General features: G+C 42.2%; 1 long non-coding RNA gene across 1 annotated transcript in view; it reads left to right on the forward strand.

Annotated features, from left to right (window-relative positions):
* LOC311594109 overlaps positions 1–14,313 on the forward strand; it is a 29,441-nt gene extending 15,128 nt beyond the window's left edge. The window contains exons 2-4 of the long non-coding RNA XR_014777961.1: positions 7,487–7,564; positions 10,694–10,812; positions 12,675–14,313. This is a non-coding gene — a long non-coding RNA (uncharacterized lncRNA). The remainder of the gene's footprint in view (positions 1–7,486; positions 7,565–10,693; positions 10,813–12,674) is intronic.
* The last annotated feature ends 6,276 nt before the right edge of the window (positions 14,314–20,589 follow it).

Raw genomic sequence — 20,589 nt, forward strand, 5'->3', positions numbered from 1 at the left:
ATGTGCTCATGTATGTTTGCACGTGTGTGTATGAGGGTGCATGTGAAGGACACACTCAACGTAGGATGTCTTGTCCAGTTGCTCCCTCTCATTTGTTTATTTTTAATGCTTCACAGTGCTGGGATTTAAACTTAGAACAACACATGCCTAGCAAGCGCTTTAACTCTGAGCTACGCCCTCACTCTTTCATCTTGCTTTTCATTTTGTTTTTTGAAGACTGAGTTTCTCACTGAACTCGGAGCTCACTGTTTCCATCTGACTGAGTAGCCAGTGAGATCCAGACTTCACCTGCCTCTGCTCCTCTCCTTCTGCCACTGCTGGGCTCACAGACGCACACCACCTTATCCAGATGCTGATGTGGCAAACATTCTCCCACCCGAAGCATCTCCTAAGCTCTCATCTTAGTGGATGCTAAGTGCCCAATTGGTCAAAAAAGAAGGAAGAAAACGCAAGAAAGTGCCAGGTTTTAGAATCAGGTTTATTTAACGGCAGGGCCATGATCTTTCAGCTCTGTTGCATTTCTGACGCAGGGTCTAGCCAGCCCATCCCTAACCCATCCATGTGTACTTCCTCTGAGCTATGGCATGATACGGCAGTGGTCTTGTGTATGCTATTCAGAATTGCTCGCAGACTGGAAATTATATCTTTTATTGTAACTTTATATTTATATTTATATGTTTCTGTAGCCAAATTATACCACATGTGCTCGTGTGCTGTGTTCTGCTTTGGTTGTCATAAGAATGACCTGATGAGTCAGTCTCATGTGTCCAATTAGAACACAGCTCAGTTGGAAAGAATGACCACCACTGGTAAAAACATAAACAAAATCAGGAAGAAAAAAAATTTCAATTATTCTGCTTACAGCCCTTGAATAATACTGTCATCACAAAGGAAAGAAACATTTCTTCATCTGCCCTCGTCCTTTTCCAGATGAAGAAAATCTTAAACCTCTATACATCATGGATTTGCCTCCAAAATAACCCTTGTGTGGCGAAGCTCAGCTGTGCTTCTGTAGTAGATGCAAGCTCAAAAGACTAAGTAGGACTCAGTCCTTCCCATAGTAGTGACAGTGCTGTGCTCTTCACTGGGGACATTGTTCTACACAGCGGAATGAACTTATTTGCCTATGGCCGTCTGTAGTGAGAACATAGATAGTGTGCAAGGGGAAATAGGAACAGCGAGGGATAGATGACTAAGTGGAGGGGGCATGGAGGGTGGGCAGAAGACTGGGTGGGGGAGGGATGGCTCACAATAAGAATGTTTGGAAATACATATGGAAAGCTAATATCGTATAAGCCTCTTCATACAGACATATAGATAAATATATGCACATATTATTTAAATAAATACATATGAAAATAATAAGGAAATTGTTGTCAAGATTTTTAAGATTCATGTAACTCAGCAAACCAGTATACTCTAAATGATGCATTCTGCACAAGCATGCATCGGGACACCCCATCAACATGCAAAAGACCTTATGTAACAAAGTATTGATTGATTTCTTCATTGTAGTTTCAATTCCACTTTTTAGATAACAAATAAGAAAGTAGCCCTTGTTTAGTTTTCGTGTGATGCCAAAGAAAACCGAGATTATCTGGAAAGTTTGAACATAATTTATCTCTTATGATTGCAACCAGTTTGAGGACTGATCTACTTTCCAAAATACTCCAGCCAAAATAATACATGATAATAGATGGAACGTGGACTGAGAACACAGTTCTCTTTCATGAAGGCAAAGGGATTTGCAAAGTTAAGACAAAGTCAGACTTCTCATTAAACTTTCTTGTTCTAGAAAATCCAGTTTGTTTTTCCTGGATATATTTCCATTAAAATCCAATGGATTCCTTGTACTTTGAATGGAACTTTTACTCATGTGCAGAAACTAAAGTTGGTTTCTTGGAAAATACTGAATTTTCAATATTATTGTTTAAAATAATCATTTAATATCTGTTTGTTTTAATTTCAAAGTCAATATAGGTATAAATCATATAGGAAACATGCCTACATTGTGGCCTTGGATAACTTTCCAGAGTATAAGGAAAGTCTTAGAGCAATAACTCCAAAGATTTCTGTGCTAGATATACAGCACAATAAAACAGTAAATTACAGGGGAGCAAAAGAGTGGGATGTGCATCACCGGTTGCTTTGACTCAGGTAGAAGAAGGGGAAAAGAAGACTGGAGGGAAGGCATGGTGCAAAGAAGGGTGCATTTGGAAGAGCATCAAGTACTAGCAGTGGCTTAGGCTGTGAGAATCCTCCAAATCTCTCCTTTTATCTTAGCACTTTCATTGCCCTGATTCTGTTGTCAGTCACATTCTCATTCTCCCCTCCACAGATGTCTCCCTGATAAGTTTCTCTGCTTTTCACCATTCATGTAATTCTATTAGGTCCACCTAGATAACCCATAATAATCTTCCTATCTCACAGTCTTGTGTTTTAATCATACTACAAAAAAAAAAGACCCTTTTGGTGTGGAAGTGTGCTGCCTAATTTTATGTCATCTTGACACAGGCTAGGTAACACACCAGCTGAGAAAACGCCTCCATAAGACGGGACTGTAGGCAAGCCTATAAGGTGATGTGGGAGGGCACAGCCCATTGTGGATGGTACCATCCCTGGGCTGGTAGACCTGAGCTCTCTATAAGAAAGCAGGCTGAGCAAAGCCATGGGAGGCAAGACAGTAAGCAGCACCCCTCCATGGCCTCTGCATCAGCTCCTGCCTCCAGGTTCCTGTCCTGTTTGAGTTCCTGTCCTGACTTCCTTGATGATGAACAGTGAGGTGGAAGTGTGAGCCACATAAACCTTTTCCTCCCCAAGTTGCTTCGGCCATGGTGCTTCCTCACAGCAATAGTAACACCAACTAAGAAAGAAGGCAAAGTACTCATGGATCCTGGGCACGTATTAACATACATGTTTTGAGTGCAGCTGGTACCCACAGGAGGGATATCTTCAGATAATCCTGACAGGCATTGCTTTTGCTTTCTTATTACAATCCTGTCCACAACTGTTATTCGGGTAACTAGGGAGATAAACATCCATAATTCCTGGAAATAACTTTTTTTAAAAATCGTATCTCAAAAAATTCCAATAGAATTTTGTTCTTGCTGATCCCAGAAACCAATATTTCATCAGTGTGGAATTTTGCTGTCTCGGACACATAGGGAAGCAGTAGTGAGCTTCCACATGATGTGCGTCCTCAGTGTGGCTGGGTTCACAAGCCTTGGAGTGGAAGGCAGCAATTGGGTGAATTTTGTTATTCTGCCACCAGCCCTGTCGAGAGAGCATAATAAACTCTGGGCTTTTGAGTGATAGCTTATCACAACGGCCAAATTATAAAAGAATGTTTAAATTGGGTAAAAGAAACCTGCAAGATGGATACAGCTCAAATATTTTCCAGCATATGCTTCCTTCTGAAACTAATTTATAAGTTTGTCTAGCTTACCCTCACATTTGTGCGTGAGATGCTAAGTAACTATGTAAGGACAGAAAGGCAATCCCTAGGGTATAAATTACAGGAACAGCTGGAGCTCCAGCCAAAGGTCAGTTATAAGTCAGAACAAGTCCGTGTCTAGAAACTAGTTCCACAGAATTAAATGTCATAGAAATCAGGCAAAATGACAAAAGCCATTATTTTCGCCCCTATACGTGTATGTATACATACAGGAGGATTCTGTTTCTTCAATCAGTCAAAGAACTTACCAGGATATTCCTCTATTGATGTTTAATGTTACCCTGTAAGAGTGGTCTTTGGTATCTGGCAACTTCCACAGTGAAAACCACACCATCTGTTCACTCTCTCGAGTGTGTACAGACAGCGGCTTTCCATGCGTTTCCTTCCAGAAAGGTGTCCCTAACCACAGCAACCAGAGTTTCTCTTGAAAATTTCTTTTCTTAAACATCTTACTTTAAAAAAATATTTAATTTTTTATGTGTGTATGTGTGTGCCTGAGTATGTCTATGCACGATGTACTTGTCAGGGCCTGAGGAGATCCCTGTAATTGGACCTAGAGACAGTTGTGAGCTACCATGTGGGTCCCGGGAACAGAACCCAGGTCCTGTAAGAAGGGTGGCCAGCAGATCCAAGATGTTTTTTTTTCTTAAGGAAGTCATCACTTTCCTTCCTCTGTCCTGCCCCCGGAAGTGGGAGTGCACAATACCACACCAAGTTCACTGCTCTCCTAATCCATTATTATCTTGCCAGGCTATATCTTGTCCCTTTTGATTCCACGTGCTGTTTCTATAATCCCAGGCCCATGTAGTTTACTGGATTGCTATGAGAAGGCTGTGTTCTCCTTCAGACAGTGTAATGTTCACAGGCCACAGTAATACACCATAGTAATTTGAGTAGTTTTGAGGGTGCAGGATGAGGTTGAAGGTAATACCTCAGCTTTAAAGAGTGCTAATCATGGGAGGCTTGGTATCTAGCTTGGTGAGTGCATGCACTGAGGCTCTAGAAGGCATGAGTGTGCGTGGGGGAGTCTCTACAAGGGAAATGTAAGCACATTAAAGGAAAGTTGCAATACGTCACAGGGTTGTCTTTGCTTCTGGCCATTGGCATGGGCCCTTATGGCTTCCATTAGTTGTACTGTGGAAGGAAGTGTCTAAATAGTTTGTTCCCGACTGTGAGAATCATAAGTAGATGGGAAATTTCCTTTGAACTCCCAGTTTTGTTTAAGAATCCAAGAGGGAGAAACAGTGAGCTTTAGGAAAACACAGCATGATGCCTCTAGAAGACCAAGGGAAGCCTTCTGTTACAGCCTTTATGATACTTAGCCTAAGCTTGAGAATCCAGAAATCCCACTCTCCCTGACCCTAGGGGCCCCATTAATCTAGAACTAGTCAGTTCCTAGAGATAGCAAAGATTTTGCCCAGGACTCACTGGCAGTGGAACTATTGAATAAAATGCAAGCCAGAGCTATGAGCCAACCAACTCCTTAACCGAAGATCTCAATAAACACCAGAGGGCCAGGCACCAAACAATTGTATCCCCCAACCCCTAGATCTTAAGCCTCATGGGCCTCTTTCTACAGAATACCCCTGTGGGACCTCTCTTAGCTACTGAGCATCACTCAGTTCTTCATTCTTCACTGCTTTTAGGTGCAAAGTAGTTGAAAGAAGGTTCCTGGTGGTGTGATTATCAAAGTTTTAGAGGCATGTTGCGAAGAATCGGAAAAATACTGAGATGAAAACTGTCCCTTTAAAAGGCACATGGAGGGGATAAGGCAAAACACAATAAATGCATTTTACTATATGAAATTTTAGGTTAAAAATGAGAATATTACTAAATGTTTGTTTCTGTGCTGTCTCGATCTTTCACTCAAACATTTGTGTCTTTTCATTTGAAAAGCAAATTATTCCAACCCCTGATCAAGTATATTTCTAAAACTGTTATGAGGAATCATCTGACTTTCAAAACAAATCTGAAAATTGATTTTAGAGACTACAAATTTTCAGAGAAGGACCCTGTGTGAAGCAAAATTGTGCAAGAGTCTGTGTGTGTAAGAGGGAACCAGGGAGTTCATTTTGATTCAGAAGTCAGCCAGTACTTCGGGTCAAGTTGAGATAAGATACTACCATGGTTATTGGAAATCAACAAGACTGATTATTTATTTGAAATCAACAAGACAGATTATTTTTCTTCCAGAAAATTTTGTGTGAACTTTTTTTGTTATGTTTGATTCTGAAAATGCACCCATTCACAAATTCTCTGGGAAGCAGGACAAAAAGGCTGTACAACCTCCTAAAATGAGCCAGAATTCAAGCTGAAAGACAGTTCAGTGGTGGGACATGAGCCCCATGAAGAACAGCTTTACCTTTCCACTTCACCTCACGGTTCCAAGGAAGCCATCTAGGTATTTCAGAAATATGAACTGCCTCTGACTCACATCTTGTTTACCTTTGAGTTTGGTTCAAAATACTTTGCTCAAATGGAAGAAAAGGGAAGAATGTAGGAAAAGCACAAGCCAAGGAATTAATTTTATACAGAAATAAAATGAATCTGTGGGTGCTCTGGGCTGCCGTTGCATAGTAAAGAAACTATTTTTAAACTATCGAATATATTTGTCTTCGTCTGTATTCTGCTATTGTGAAGAGATACCATGACCAAGGCAGCTTATAAAAGAAAGCATTTAATGGAGGGCTCACTTACAGTTTTAGGAGAATAGTCCATGATCATCATGGTGGGGAGCAGATGGGCACAGTGCTGGAGCAGTAGCTAAGAGCTTCACATCCCATTCTGCAGTTCTGCAGGCAGAAGGCAGAAAGACAGACGCCGAGCTTTTGAAACCTCAAAGCCCTTGCCTGGTGCCACATTTCCTTTTACAAGGCCACACCCCCTAATCCTTCTCAGATAGTTCCGCTCCCTTATGACTAAGCATTCAAATTTATGAGCCTATGGGGGCCATTCACAGTTAAATCACCACACCAGTGTTATTATTTGAGGTGGAAGGTTTTAAGGCTTCAGAAAGGTGCGTTTCTCTGCACCTCCACAGCATCTGACAGGTTTTATAACTTTCCTTTAGAAGTAATTCTAAGGCTGAGAAACCACCTTCACAGGCTCATTTAAGATCTATTAATGTCCTCAAAAATGGTATTTCCAGATCATCAACAAGAGCAAAATGTTTACAGATTTCTGTGAGAGAACATGGGTTTGGTTGGTTTTGCCTCATTAAAATCCAAACAGTTCTGAAAATTCCAAAGATTTTCCTCAAACACTGTCCTCAGGTGAGTGGTACTCACAGTCACCTGGACAATTCCGTTGACAACACATGGACAGCCAGGAGTTCCTGGAGTGAGAGGACAAGCAAATCTGAAGTGCTGGGTAGGCCATTTTGAGAAACTTGTTCGCCTTGAAGCTGAGGTTGCTGGGCTCATAGACAGGACCGCATACTGGAACGCATGCTGAAGCCTCCTCTACAGACCGAGTATACCAGGTGTCGCCTGAGTCTAGTCCCTCTCCTTGCTACAGTCATCAGAGAGCAGTGACTGTATTCATTTGTCTTCCTGGTATGATTATGTGGCTTGGAAACTACGGGAGGAGGAGTTTGGGGTTCTTATGGAGAGCTCACTGCAGACTCTAAAATACCGAAGGATTTCTGGATATAAGGCCTTTCAGTAAGATGTGGAGAAGTTACCATAAAGCAGGTTAGGAGTCAGAGCCTGGATTCAGAAAGGCTATGCAAATGGGATGACGGCCTTGCCTTCTCCAAGTTTCTTCTATTTTTCTTTTCTTTTCTTTTGACAATATTTTTGGGCAAGACTCAAAGGCCAACAGAGCATGCATCAGAGACTCCTTTAAGCATTTGGAAGGCTTTGCTTGGCATTTTTAGGTGGTGAAGAAAAGTGAGCCATTTCCTTGTCGAGTTCTTGTATGTCCTGCCAATGGCACGTCAGCGTTAGCGCTGGCCTTTTAGCCTCCCCTTTGCCTGACTGCCCAGTTTTAGGAATGAGTTTTATGAATGAGTCTTTTTTTTTTTTTTTTCAGAACCACAGTGTTTTGTCCATGGAAGTTTTCAAACTGTTACTATGAACGGAAATCACCAGGGAAGCATATTAAAATACGGTGAGCATGCTGCATTCCCACTTACAACTCAATACTCCTGGGGGGGGGGGTGGGGTCTCAGAAGCTTCAAGTGACATTCCTGTTGAGTCCCAGGTTCACAGCTGTTGAGACCAGTGGCTTCCTAACATACAGCCTTAAAGAGGCTACTCCCCACTTTCCCTGCTACTTCCTCCTTTGCCAAACCCTCAGCTACCCTGACCCTGTAGGGGGGTGAGTAAGAGATCGTGAAGGAAGTATTACCATCTTCCACTTGGAAGCTCACTAGCTTTATTCCTACCACTTTAGTGGTGATTTCAGACTTTTCTTTAGGCTCATTAGTCTTAGCCTCACCCAAGGACCACACAATTCCTGCTCTCACTCAACCTGAGTGTTGGCTATCTCGTCCTACAGAGTTCTGTAGCAGTTTCCAGTGAGAAAGATTTTATTACCATTTTCCCAGTCAATTTCAATCCATTATCAGATCAAATTTTCTATGTAAGAAATCTTAACCTAAAACTGTGCTCCCTGCACCTTCAGCAGGTAGGGGGAAAAAAGGCAGTGTCCCTAAGACCCTCATTTGCCGTGTCAGGGTCAGCCATTTCCTTCCTCCCTAGAATCTCTCCAATGCCTCCAGCATTCTAGGTCAAACTTGGCAGAAGGAAGATGGAATTGGATGGGCCTGCTTCTTCTAGCAACCACCCCAGTTAAAAGAGTATTCACGTATTGTTTGAAAGATGTTGTGCTTTTTTAAAAACCAATAGTCATAAGAATCAGATGGAATTTCTGGGCTGGGAAGAATAAGACACTATCTAAAGTTATTTCCAGGCTAAATATGGAAAGGAAAATAGTTCCCTGGGTGAGATAGGTAGCTTAGTGGGTAAAGGAGCTTGCTGCCAAATCTGATGACCAGAGTCTGATCTCTGATCCCAGGGACCTACGTGGTGAAGGAGAGATTAAACTATTACAGGCACTCCTCTGACCTCTCCACACGTGTGCTGTCGTATCTGCACACCTGCACTTACACACAAGTTAACATAATTAAAATGTTTAAATGTATATTTTAAAAAGTGAAGTAGTTTCCCAGTTGCCTATAGGCGTTGCCTGACATTAAGCCCATAGGAGTCACCTAACGTTCACATCGATAGCTAGACAGTAGAGATTAAGGGGTAAGCCCCGAGATAAAGCATTCCTCACCAGAAACTTCGTTCGATAACACAGTAGCCCCGTGTAAAGATTTCTCTGGGTATCAGTTGCATCAGACAGAATTAACCTGTTCATTTGGTGATGATCTCCTATGACAGCACCACTGAAAAATGGCCCCCGCGGCTCTTGCTTCCTGATGTATATGCCTTTGTGAAATCACCTTCCCCTGAGTGTAGGCAGATCCGTGTTTTGCTTCTAAATAATAGAATATAGCAAGAACGGCGTCACATCCCTCTCCATTGTGATAGGAGTTTTGTAGATAACATTTGCTATAATAGTTACACTGTTGACTTCCCAGTGGTGCAAGTATTAGAGCCTTTATTCTCATGCTAGTTATAATTTCAGCCTCCTAAAGTGTGAAGTAAATCAATTTCTTTTCTCGTGGTAATGTCTGCCTCGGGTATTTCATTATAGATGATGAAATCCAGAATGATACAAAGTTGATGTTTCTTCTGATCAGTTTGATTCTGAGCTAATAAAAGAGCAGTTGAAGAGAGGGAACAGGACGGGAGCCAACCATAGTTGTCCTCTGAAAGACTCCACTTAGCAGGGGATCAAAGCAGAAGCTGAGTCTCACAGCCAAACTGGGCAGAGCACCTGGAGTCTTATGGATGAGTGAGAGGATAGAAGGACCCAGAGGAGATGGGAGTTCCACACGAAAGACCAACAGAGCCAACAAAGCTGGGCCTAAGGGGGCCGGTGGAGACTGATGCACCAAACAAGGACCATGCACGGAAAGAACCTAGGCATCCCACTCAGATGTATCCAACAGGCAGCTCAATCTCCGTATGAGTTCCCTATTAAGGGAAGCAGGGGATGTCCCTGCAATGGACTCTGTTGCCTGCACTTTGGTTACTTCTCCCTGGTGGGATGCTTTATCATGCCACAGAGGAAGAGGATGCAGACTCCCCTCTTGGAGGACCAGGGGAGAGGTGTAGGGGGAAGAGGAAGGAAGGGAAAAATGAGGGTGGGGCTACAATTGGGATGAAAAGCAAATTAAAAAAAAGAATATCCCAGATGGCCCTGGGCTAGTCATGAAGTCCCTTCAAAGAGGGTATATGCACTTCATAAAACTAAGACTTCAGACCAGAAGTTTCTATGCTGGATGATCCAGCTTACCTTTGTCCAGACTGTTGACTCATAGAAACTGCCATAATAAATCTGTTTTGTTTTAAGCTGCAAGCTCTTTGACACAGCGTGCCAATGGATGCACATCTTTTCTCCCGATGCATCACTGTTATCAACCCCTCCTTCAGAAAAAGGGGCTTGAGTCGAAGTTTAAGAATGAGCAAGAAGCCACGCGATGGTGACGCACCTCTTTAATCCCAGCACTCAGTAGGCAGAGGCAGGTGGGTCCCTGTGAGTTCGTGGCTAGCCTGGTCTACAATGTGAGTCCAGGACAGCCAAGGCTACACTGAGAAACCCTGTCTCAAAAAAAAAAGGGGGGGGGCAAGAAAAGCCAGACAGCTGACTGGTTGGAGCTAAGCACATCCCTTCCCAAGGTGAGCGAAGGCTGGAGAGGGCTGCTGCGAAGGAAGCAGTGTCTTCAGAGCGCGGCAGAGCATTTCGATTCATGAACCCAACCACAGCAACAGTTGTCTGCGCGAGCTCACCTCCACCAATATTCCAGCATTAATGGGAGAGGGAGAGTCAGACTCCTTCAGAGAGGTGCCCCGCTTGGTCCATCATGCACCAGACAACCGCCCTAGACCCGTGTGCATAATTGGAGGTGCAAGCATTAATTGGATTTAGCGACTTAGAAAAAGAAAAAAAGAAGAAGAGGACTTGAAGTTAAGAAGGGGGCGTGGTCAGGGTGGTCTGGGAGGAGCTGTAGAAGGGAGTATGGTGGGTACGGTCAGCGTGTGAAATTCTCAAGAGAGTAAATAAAAAAAACTACAACCTAAAGAAAGACTGGGCTACAGAAAGGGCACTTTTCTTGTCTCACAGCGCTGCCTATTTATGGAACTCCAGGAGGCAAAAGCTAAGTGAGGAGAGAGGAGCTGGCTCTGCCTTCAGGCAGGAACAAGCAGCTGTGATCACTCAAGCACCAAGCGTCTGGATACCAAGTAAGTGCAAAGCCTGATCTGGACTGGTGCTCTAGGACACAGAGTGCTTGGACAGGCTTGACCCCGCCCTTCGGCGTCTGCAGGAACTGGAGGAAGGACAACACTAGCACACTCAAGTGGTTAGGTGCGTAGCTGGTAGGTACAGCTGATGGGCACAGACAGGTGCCTCCAGTGGAGGAACAGAGCTGGGCTTGGTGCTGCAATGCACAAGGAAAGGATGAGTTAAACAAAAACTAGAAAGCAAATGATTTCCGGTCTTTGATCTGATGGAACCTAGCTAGTGGTGCAGAAGCATCTACTAAACATATATCAGGTTTCTAAAAAAAATCTAATTAGTACAGGAAGAGGAAAATCAACAGGTGGTAAGATCAAGGGTATTGCGGCAAAGGCTTTGGATTAAATAGTAAAGGGCATTCCCTCTCAAGAAAAAGCCGCCGCCCCCCCTGTAAAGAGCATCCTAGATAGAGAAAACAAAGCTGTGAAATTGTCAAGGTGCTAAGTTGCGTGGCCTTTTGTGCACAGGATAGGCTGGAATGTTCTGGATTGCATATGTTTTCATCTTGTAGGATGATAACATCAGTTTTAGTTCATATTTGATCTAAATGTTGAGGAGAATAGAATCAGTCAGTACCCTATGAAGACATAAAAAAAAACCAAACCAAAACAAAACAAAAAAAACAATCTATTTGCAGTTCTGGCTTACCTGTGGTTCACAGAGTTTTGAGTGCATGAAAGGTTCTGAAAAGAAAACCAAACAGTAAATACTGGGTAATACTCCTGAAAGCAAGAGGGAACGTTCTGTTTTAAGAGAAGGCACTAGTTTGCCTGAAGAGTCTGAAATTGTGGAGAGAAAAGCGCAATAATCACCTTTTCATAAATATGTCCTGAAGTGGTTAGTTTAAAGTGACCTGCATTCTTAACTTTCATGACGATTGTAAAGTTTAGGATTAAGATGGAGACCCTGTCACGGTTCACGAATCCAGCTCTTCGTCAGATGCCTCAAGGGGAGTTTTATAAAGCCCTGATTTTCAGCCTTTCTCCAGACTCACGGACCAGAACACCTTAAAACACAGTCTACAACTGTTTTGTATTTTAAAAGACCCTTGGTAATAATTATTATGTGTCCATTCCCGGAACAGAGTGAATACAGTACAAATGCTATGATATGTAAAAATAGTATTATAGATGATACAATAATACATTAAAATAATCAGAGTTATCTATGTGTATATGTACATATGTATATAACATTCATCCTTATGACTTACGTTAATTACTGACAAGTCCACTAAGTCAGGGAAGTCACTGAAATAGTGGGAGAAGACCCAATGCTTCTGTGAGAATGTACGTACGGTTCAACTCCTGTATCTCATCAAGACATTTTTGTCAACCAGTTAATATAGAACTCTGTCTTCCATGCATTTCATTTATGGGCTCCTTATTCAAAATATATTATTAATTTATGATTATCAAACTAAATGGTAACAGCATTATACACCAGTCTGAATTAAATATACCCGCCCCATGGATATTCTCCATAAGCCACAACATAATCGTCTTCTGCTTTGTGAACACTAGCCAGAAACTCGGCACCATAAGTGAAGATGTTATGTAAAGAACAAAATTACCAACACGTTACCACAAAAGTGTGAAAATGTGGATTGAATGCTGGGGACACTTATTTACAGTCTGAGAACTGAAACAAGCTCTAGTGTCGCTTTATTTTATACTAAGCAGGAATGCATGTGTTGGGGTAACAAACATCCCACTGCTCCATTCATGTTTGCACGTGACTATCAAAGGACCCCCCCAGTAGGGATTTTGAAATTACAAATAAACTGAAATCTGAATTTAACATATAGGTTCCAAAGTTCAGATCCGCGGGTGATGGCTGATCTTGGCTGTCAACTTGCCTATCTCTAGAATGACCGTGGACCAAGCTGTTGGGCACACTCATGAGGGATTTTCTTCGTCAGATCGTTTGCAGCTGGATGACACTGCATAAATCTGGGCGATACCTTCTGGTGGCAGCCCAGATAAAATGAAGAAGGGAACTTTGCTTTTAGCCCGCTCCCCCTCAGCTTGCTCGCCTTCACTCTGACTGACATGTTCACCTGTGCTGCAGCAGCAGCTGATATGAAGCCTGACGTCTTCAAGATTCCAAGGTATTCTGTTCCCCACAAATGTCCCAGGACTCCAGCCCCAAACGGCAGAGACACACAGCCTCTTGTACTGAATTAGATCCTTTCTGCTGTGAGGCAGCCATGTTTTGGACTACCCATACCCTATAACCCTATAAGACAGTTTAACAAAACCCCTGTTGATATAATATTCATCCTATCAGTTCTGTTCTTTTAGGGAATCTTGACTAATAACACCATGTAGCACTTGGAGAAATGGGTTTCCCACCTCACCGAAGCGCAAACACTAACTTTTATCATTACAGGGAATGTGATGTTCTATTATAAAAGACACTGCTTGTCGGAGTCATCCAGTGACAGAATGAAAACAGCCGGGGAGGCAGTCACAGCTGTGTGTGAGAGGTATTTAAAAAAAAAAAAAAGCCATGGATGTTTTCAAGCTTACAAACAATTTACTGCTTACTCTCCAAATAAATCCCATATGGATCTAAAGCTCAGTCGTTGACTAGCTTCCAATCGTTTATGTCACTGGAGTATTGATAAACTGTTTTGGCTTTCAGTGTAGTATGTAGTGAGCATCAGTTCCATGCACAACGCAGAGCTTATTAAAGTAAGCATTTGCAGTAGTGACCTCCAGTAACGTGTAAGTCCTGAGCTGTGGTCACCCAACACACTACACACCAGTTCCCACCCCATGTAAATAAAGCAGAGTATCATTTAGCAATGACAATGAAAACAGTGACCATCCTTACACCTTTCCCCTTTCTCATGAGGGCGGTGTTTGTTGTTCATTGCTTAGAGAGCTCTGCCAGGAACAACGTCTGCTCAAGCCAGTAGTAGTCATTCTGGATGCATCTTGAATTGATTAAAAACAACTTCTCTTTGCAACAACTTCCCCCGCCCCACCCCACCCCCAACTGAGCCAGAGGCCGAGTTTAAGGACTGTGATCAAATCATCAGAGAAATAGTGGTGTGGAAAGTGAGAACGAAGTGATACTGGTGTCTGTCAGTTACAAAAGGAATACTCAACGGTTCGGGTTTGGTAGACTGAAAAGACAGTTTTTGAATAAATAAGCCGACGTTAAAAACTGAAATGTTTCTAAGAGATAATAAGCAAACGTAACTTTTCTGCTGAGAGACAGCAAGGGAATGGATCCAGATGGGAGGTGGGGTGGAACCGGGAAGAGCAGAGGAAGAAGAAACTGTAATCAGGATGGTATTATATCAGAAAAAAAAATCTATTTTCAATAAAAGGAGGGAAAATAAATAGGTAAGAAAAATGCCCTATAAAATAAATTGAATTTGCCTTATAAAATTATTATAATATTCAATGATCTAATTACTATAAGGTATAGCATAGTATTTGATGTGTAATAATTATTAAAACATTGGTAATTTTTACTATACTTAAGCATATAATTCTGGTTCATGAGTGTTTGGTTTACATAAATATAAATGTATATATATATATGCTATTTATATACAATGCATTCATAATAGATACATATTATATATAAATCTTGGATGTTGATAATAGCTTGAGTTTATTATAAAAATATAAAATAAAAGAATCAAAACATACAAAATTGAAAATTTTTTCAAAGTACACCTATCTATTTGTGACTCTGTATATGTGTGTGTGCATGTGTGTGTTCATGTGTGTGTGTGTGTGTGTCCACTAGCATACATGTGTGCTACAGTACATGTGTGAAGGGCAGAGGACCACTTAAGGGAGCTGGTTCTCTCCTTTCACCATGTGGGTCCTGGGGGTTAAGCTCGGGTTGCCGGGCTTGGCAGCAAGCACCTTTCCCACGGAGCTGTCTCACCAGCCCTAAAATATTTCAATTAACGATGGGAGAGCCTCTCTCTGACTTTCAACATGTGATAGGCACAAAAGTAATAAACATTCCATTTGGGAATAATCAATTGAACTTTGAAGCAGCATGTGGAACTCTCAGAAGGAAGCCCAGACCCAGAGAAGCTGTGGATGGAAAGATGGGTGGGGCTGCCTGTTTAGAAACAGTTTACTCAGTGCATAGAATGGACAAGTACTGGGGTTGGAATAAGTTCCAAAAGGGGGAAAAAAACACACTGGCTGGGCTGGATGGCATACAGTCTACCAACGAATACACGCAATTAATGTTCAGGAAAAGGACACTTTGGTTAATGAGGTTTGTAACTCCTCAGGACGGCTGGAAACACGCCCACTGAGAGGCCTGTGGGGCGATGAACTGGTGGAACACCAAGGAAGCCCAGGAAGTAGACGCTCATGTTCCTGCCTACCAGGAAGCCAGGAGTTCCTAACTCCTTTGGGGCACCTGTCATAAACAGCATTCTTTTCTGAAAATCCTAGTTCAAGGACTTCTTTTCTTTTTTTGTTTTTGCCATTTGTTTGTTTGTTTGTTTTGTGTGTGTGTGTGTGTGGTATGTGTGTTTTGTTTGTACACAGAAATTCTCTGTGTAGCCTTGGCTGTCCTAGACTCGATTTGTAGACCAGGCAGGCCTCGAACTCACAGAGATCCGCCTGCCTCTGCCTCCCTGACTATTGGGATTACTTGAGTCACTGTGCTGGCTGTTAAAGGACTTTTAGAGAAAGACAAGCAGACTGTGCAGAAGGAGACAAGAAACCGGTTCAGTGGCAGCTGGTTACTGAACATTGACAGGCTGTTGGTGCAATAGTGAAGGAAGGACGTTTTAATGAAACATCAAGAGTTTATCTTAGAGCACTCAATTTTGTGTTTTCCGAGATTCATCAGCCATCCATACTTAGGCACTTATGTTATAGGTGTAGCATTTCTCTTAGTGACCTCATGAAAAGTCAGGTTTAATGGTTTTTACATTTTGAGAATTTTATACATGTAAACAATGAACTACAGTCTAACCCCATGCCCTCCCTGCTACTGCCCCGTATTTCTGCATCACACGCCCCCCTATCTTCATGGCTTTTGTGTGCTAATTCAGTAAGTCCAGTTAGTAGTGGACATATGTGCATGGGTGTTTGCCCATCTCCAGGAGCATAGGGAGCTCAGCAGTGGCTGCGTTCTCAGTAAGAAGGACTCTCTCCAGCCGTTGTCTACTGCCGACAGCTCCTCAGTATAGGGAAGGTTTGGAGATCTGTAAGGCTGAGGAGTTGTGAGACCAGGGCAGCAAGAGTGAGGTCAAGGCACGCCCAAACCCTGAGAAATCTCATCTTGAAACTGGCAGGCGTGCCTTCTGGTTCTGGGCCTGCATGTCCCAGCACACATAGGCTTATGGCTCCCCGACCTCTGCCACTCTCAAATTGGTAGTGTACCCTGGCAGCCAGGTTACGGGCTAAACTTCCCATCTCCTTATAAGGTCATGTCCGGCAAACACCTGTGATTTCTCTTCATGTAAATAAGGCATTCCCAGCACCTTGGCCCTGGCCAGTGATGTATACTCACTGGAAAACCTCTACCCACTCCCTATAGAGTTAAATACCCTTGTTCCCCTCCTCCCTAATTAAAGAGTGGGAACAAGAGAAATCATCTCCCTATCTGGTGTTGGCCTTGCCCAGGTAACCGCAGCTGCTATGGGTTCCATGAATGTGATAGCCACGTTGCATCTAAAAGACAGCAGACACACACACACACACACACACACACACACACACACACACACACACACACTCACACACACACACACTCCTTCAGCTCTTATATTCTCTCTGCCTCCTCTTCTTACACAGTGTTCCCTGACCTGTGTTGGTGGCAGGGTTAGCATAGACGTCCCATTTAGGGAGGAGGACTCAGTCTCTTGTTTTCTGCACTTTTGACCAGTTTTGATCAGTCTTTCCATTGACTGCTGTCCACAGCCCAGAGCTTCTCTGGCCAAGGCCAAGAGCAGCAAATGCTCATACAAACTCTCTCCAAGGGACGATGCCAAGCTTTTCTGAGTCCCTGGAAAGAATTCCTTCAGCAGGAGGGTACCACTTGATTTTAAGAATGCTCAGCATGAAACCAAATACATACAAGGAACATTATATGGACTAAATTGAATGTTTATATTTACATGTAGGAATACAGAGAAGTAGAGAGACCATACATGAGAGAAAGAGAGAGAGACAGAGAGAGACAGAGAGACAGAGAGAGAGAGAGAGAGAGAGAGAGAGAGAGAGAGAGAGAGAGAGAGGAGAGAGAGAGAGAGAGGAGAGACCGAGAGAGCAAAGGGATACATTGGAGGGGGTGGAGGAAGGAAAGAGAAGTGGGAAATTATATAATTATATTTTAATTTCAGAAAATGAAACATTCAGAAAGAATACTCTTCACTTTTTTTTCTATTTATATTCTCATTGTCAATAGTGAGACTACTTTTTAAAGAGTAACATTAGTCTTGAATACAGTCTTTATATCTGATTACTACACTTCCCAGGAGGCTCTACCCTTTGAGTTTGCATGTAGAATCATGTACACTACTCAGCAAGTGCCAGGGTCACTGTAAGAATGAATCTTAGTTTGCCCCAGTTCACATAGTTTATAAAATGTCGATGCCAGTGCTGGGCTAAAGCTTCCTGGGAACTGGGACGCTGCAGGGGAAAGTAGTGTTGCCCTGTGAGAGCTGCTGGGTTGTGTATGCTCATTGCCTTGTTCCCTGCTACTCAGCTCCCCCAGATCAGACCCCAACATGAGAAAAATCACTGGAATTAAACTGTGATTTGTGGGAAGCCCAAGAATGCACACATCTCTTTTCTTCCTTCAGATCTTACTAGAGAAATATGACATTTTGGATGAAGGCAAGAAGATTAGTGTCTCACACACACACACACACACACACACACACACAGAGAGGGGGGGAGGGAGAGAGAGAGAGAGAGAGAGAGAGAGAGAGAGAGAGAGAGAGAGAGGAGGGGGAGGGAGGGAGGGAGAGAGAGAGAGAGAGAGAGAGAGAGAGAGAGAGAGACAGAGACAGAGACAGAGACAGAGACAGAGACAGAGACAGAGACAGAGACAGAGAGAGCTTTACATTTGATTGAACATGTTTTAAGCAATAGTTACAGCCCAAAGGTCACGGATTTAGAGTTATTGTGACAAAACATCAAATGATTAAACTCTAGAAGACATTAACTTAATTAAGGCAAGGCAATGAAAATAATATCTATTTATGAGAATTAAACTCAGCCAAAATTCTGCCCAAATCCTCGTGTTCAGCCTTCACTGCTGTCACTTGGAATTACCAAAACTCTTTCTCAGGAGAACTCAGGTCTGTGATGCACCACGGTGCCAGCACTTTCTGTGCACTGCTGGTTGCTAGTTTGCCATCCACTTGCCAATGTTTAAAACTGAGTACAAGATAAAATAAAAATTTGGAACTGCTTTCAAATCTTTGGTGGTTATTGAGTTCCATTCCTTATTATTCTTGGCTTAGAAGAGGAGAGAAATTCCTCTCAATTACTGTTTTCAACAAAAAGGTACATTTTTGCTTATGCTGTCATGCAACTGGGGCCTGGGCAGGAAATGGCAAGTTGTTTTGTATGTGACTGGTGTTGCTTTGTTCATGGCAAGTTCTTTGGAAATGTCTCTGAACTTATTATCATCTGACTCCTAACTCTTCAAGAAGCAAAATTGCAGTTTTCTGTACCTGTGATTTTCTGAACAGTGCAGTGAATTCCTTTTCTAAATACATTTTAATTAAAATATAGTAACATCATTTCCTCCCTCCCTTTTTCCCTGTAGCCCCTCCAAGTCCCTTCCTTCTAATCTCTTTGATATCCACTACCTCCAAATTGATAGCCTCTTTTTTCTTTGATTATTATGTGATATATATATATATATATCTGCATAAATACAACCTGCTTAATATGCTTGTGTTGTTTGTGTGCATATGATTTCAGGGCTGACCCTTTGCATTGGGAAGCTACCTCGGGGGCCTCATCCCTAGGAGAGGATAACGCTCCCTTCTTCATCAAGCCTTAGTTACCTATAGTTCCTTGGGTAGGTGTGAGATTGTTTTCCCCTTTTACAGTTAGCATGTCCACTGCTGTCGTTCAGATCTTGCTTATGCAGCTGTTTCTACGAGAGACGGCTTTGCAGAAGACTTCCTCGGATTCTGGTTCCTACAATCTTCCTGTGTCCACCCATTTCCACTCTATTGCCTGAGCCATAGATGTAGGAGCTGTGGTGTAGATGCATCTGTGGAGCTGGACCCGCCATGATAGAGGCATTGTATCCAGGTGTGGTTTTCTGTGGCTGTCTCCATTTGCTACAAAGAGAAGCCTCTTTGATGAGGGATGGTAAGCACCTGTGGGGCTAAGGATAAGATTTAGAATGTAGTTAGGAATTACGCAAGTCTAGTAACGTGGACGTAATAGATTCTTTACTAAGGTCCATCATCTCACTAGCCCAGAGAATCTGGCTAGGTTTCCAGTATCAGAAATGATTTTCTTCCTGTCAAGTGGGCTCTAAGTCCAATTAGACCGTCGTTGGTTACCATCAATGTATGAGTGTCATGCATTACACCTTGACAGATATCTTGCCATTGTTGGGACTCATAGGTGTCTCATGGCAGGACTGCTCTCCTGGAAGCTCAAAGAGTGTTTTCTGGTAACATGGAAACTAGACCACAGTGTGCAGGGTCTTCAGCAACAGAGGTTCATCCTCAACCTCTGAGAGGCAACCAAGGGCAACAGCAATAGCCAATGTTCTTTGGGGAGTGACTTATGCTACCCTGAATCTATGGTTCTTTACCAAACCATGTGCTTGCCTTGCTTCATAGCTTAGTGATGAGGTCTCCTGTTCAGTTCATCCAATGGCCACTATTTGGAAGCATCTAAAACATCAATTTGGTAGGTAGGTTCCTTCAGTAGCTACTATTGTGTAGAGACATCTATGGAGGTGCACATTCTCTTCACTTCCCTTGCAAGGATTGATAATGCTTCTAGTCCTTCATGCATCCGGAGACTCTGTGTGAAACTTCATTGTGTCTACTGGTTATTTCCATAAAGATATATAAATCAATTTTACCTGTGGCCAAAGTCAATAATTCCATTCTTCTAAAATTGGATGCTGTTTCATTTTGCTCAATATTTCAGTTCATACAGATGTTTACTTAGTGAACATACATTAAGGAAATGTTTTAATGATACCTTTTCTGAGTTAGTTGTAACTCAGACAGAGATGGACTACATTGTATATAACTTTATTTCACTTTAAAATTTTTCTATCACCAACTGGGCCAAGCTTATCCAAAAGAACAGTCAACCTACTAAGAAGTTATTAACAATATCTTAAATAAAAATAAAAAGCTCATGCATCTCATTAGTAAAAAAGGAAAATAACCCCACCTTTTCTTTTTTAATGTGAAAATTGAAAATTAGAAACCAATAAGAAATTTTTATACTCATATGTTTACAAAAAGTACACTATTTTATATATAATATTTTTGGTTTTTGTTTTGCTTTGTTAGTGCAGGCAACTTTGAATATAAGTTATGAATTCTTAAGTTTTTAAAATCTCATTCTAAAGGAATGGGCTTTTGGGTTCCAAAGTTTTTAACAAATTCCAGTTAATATTGAAATTTTGATAACTCAAAATTTACAGAAACTTCAGATGACACTTTCCTTAGCTCTGTGCTCATTATAACAGTACCACTTTCTCCATGGTCTCCAACATAACCGCACAGA

Source organism: Acomys minous (genome assembly GCF_964271855.1).
Source record: "Acomys minous genome assembly, chromosome: 3".
NCBI classification, from domain to species: domain Eukaryota; kingdom Metazoa; phylum Chordata; class Mammalia; order Rodentia; family Muridae; genus Acomys; species Acomys minous.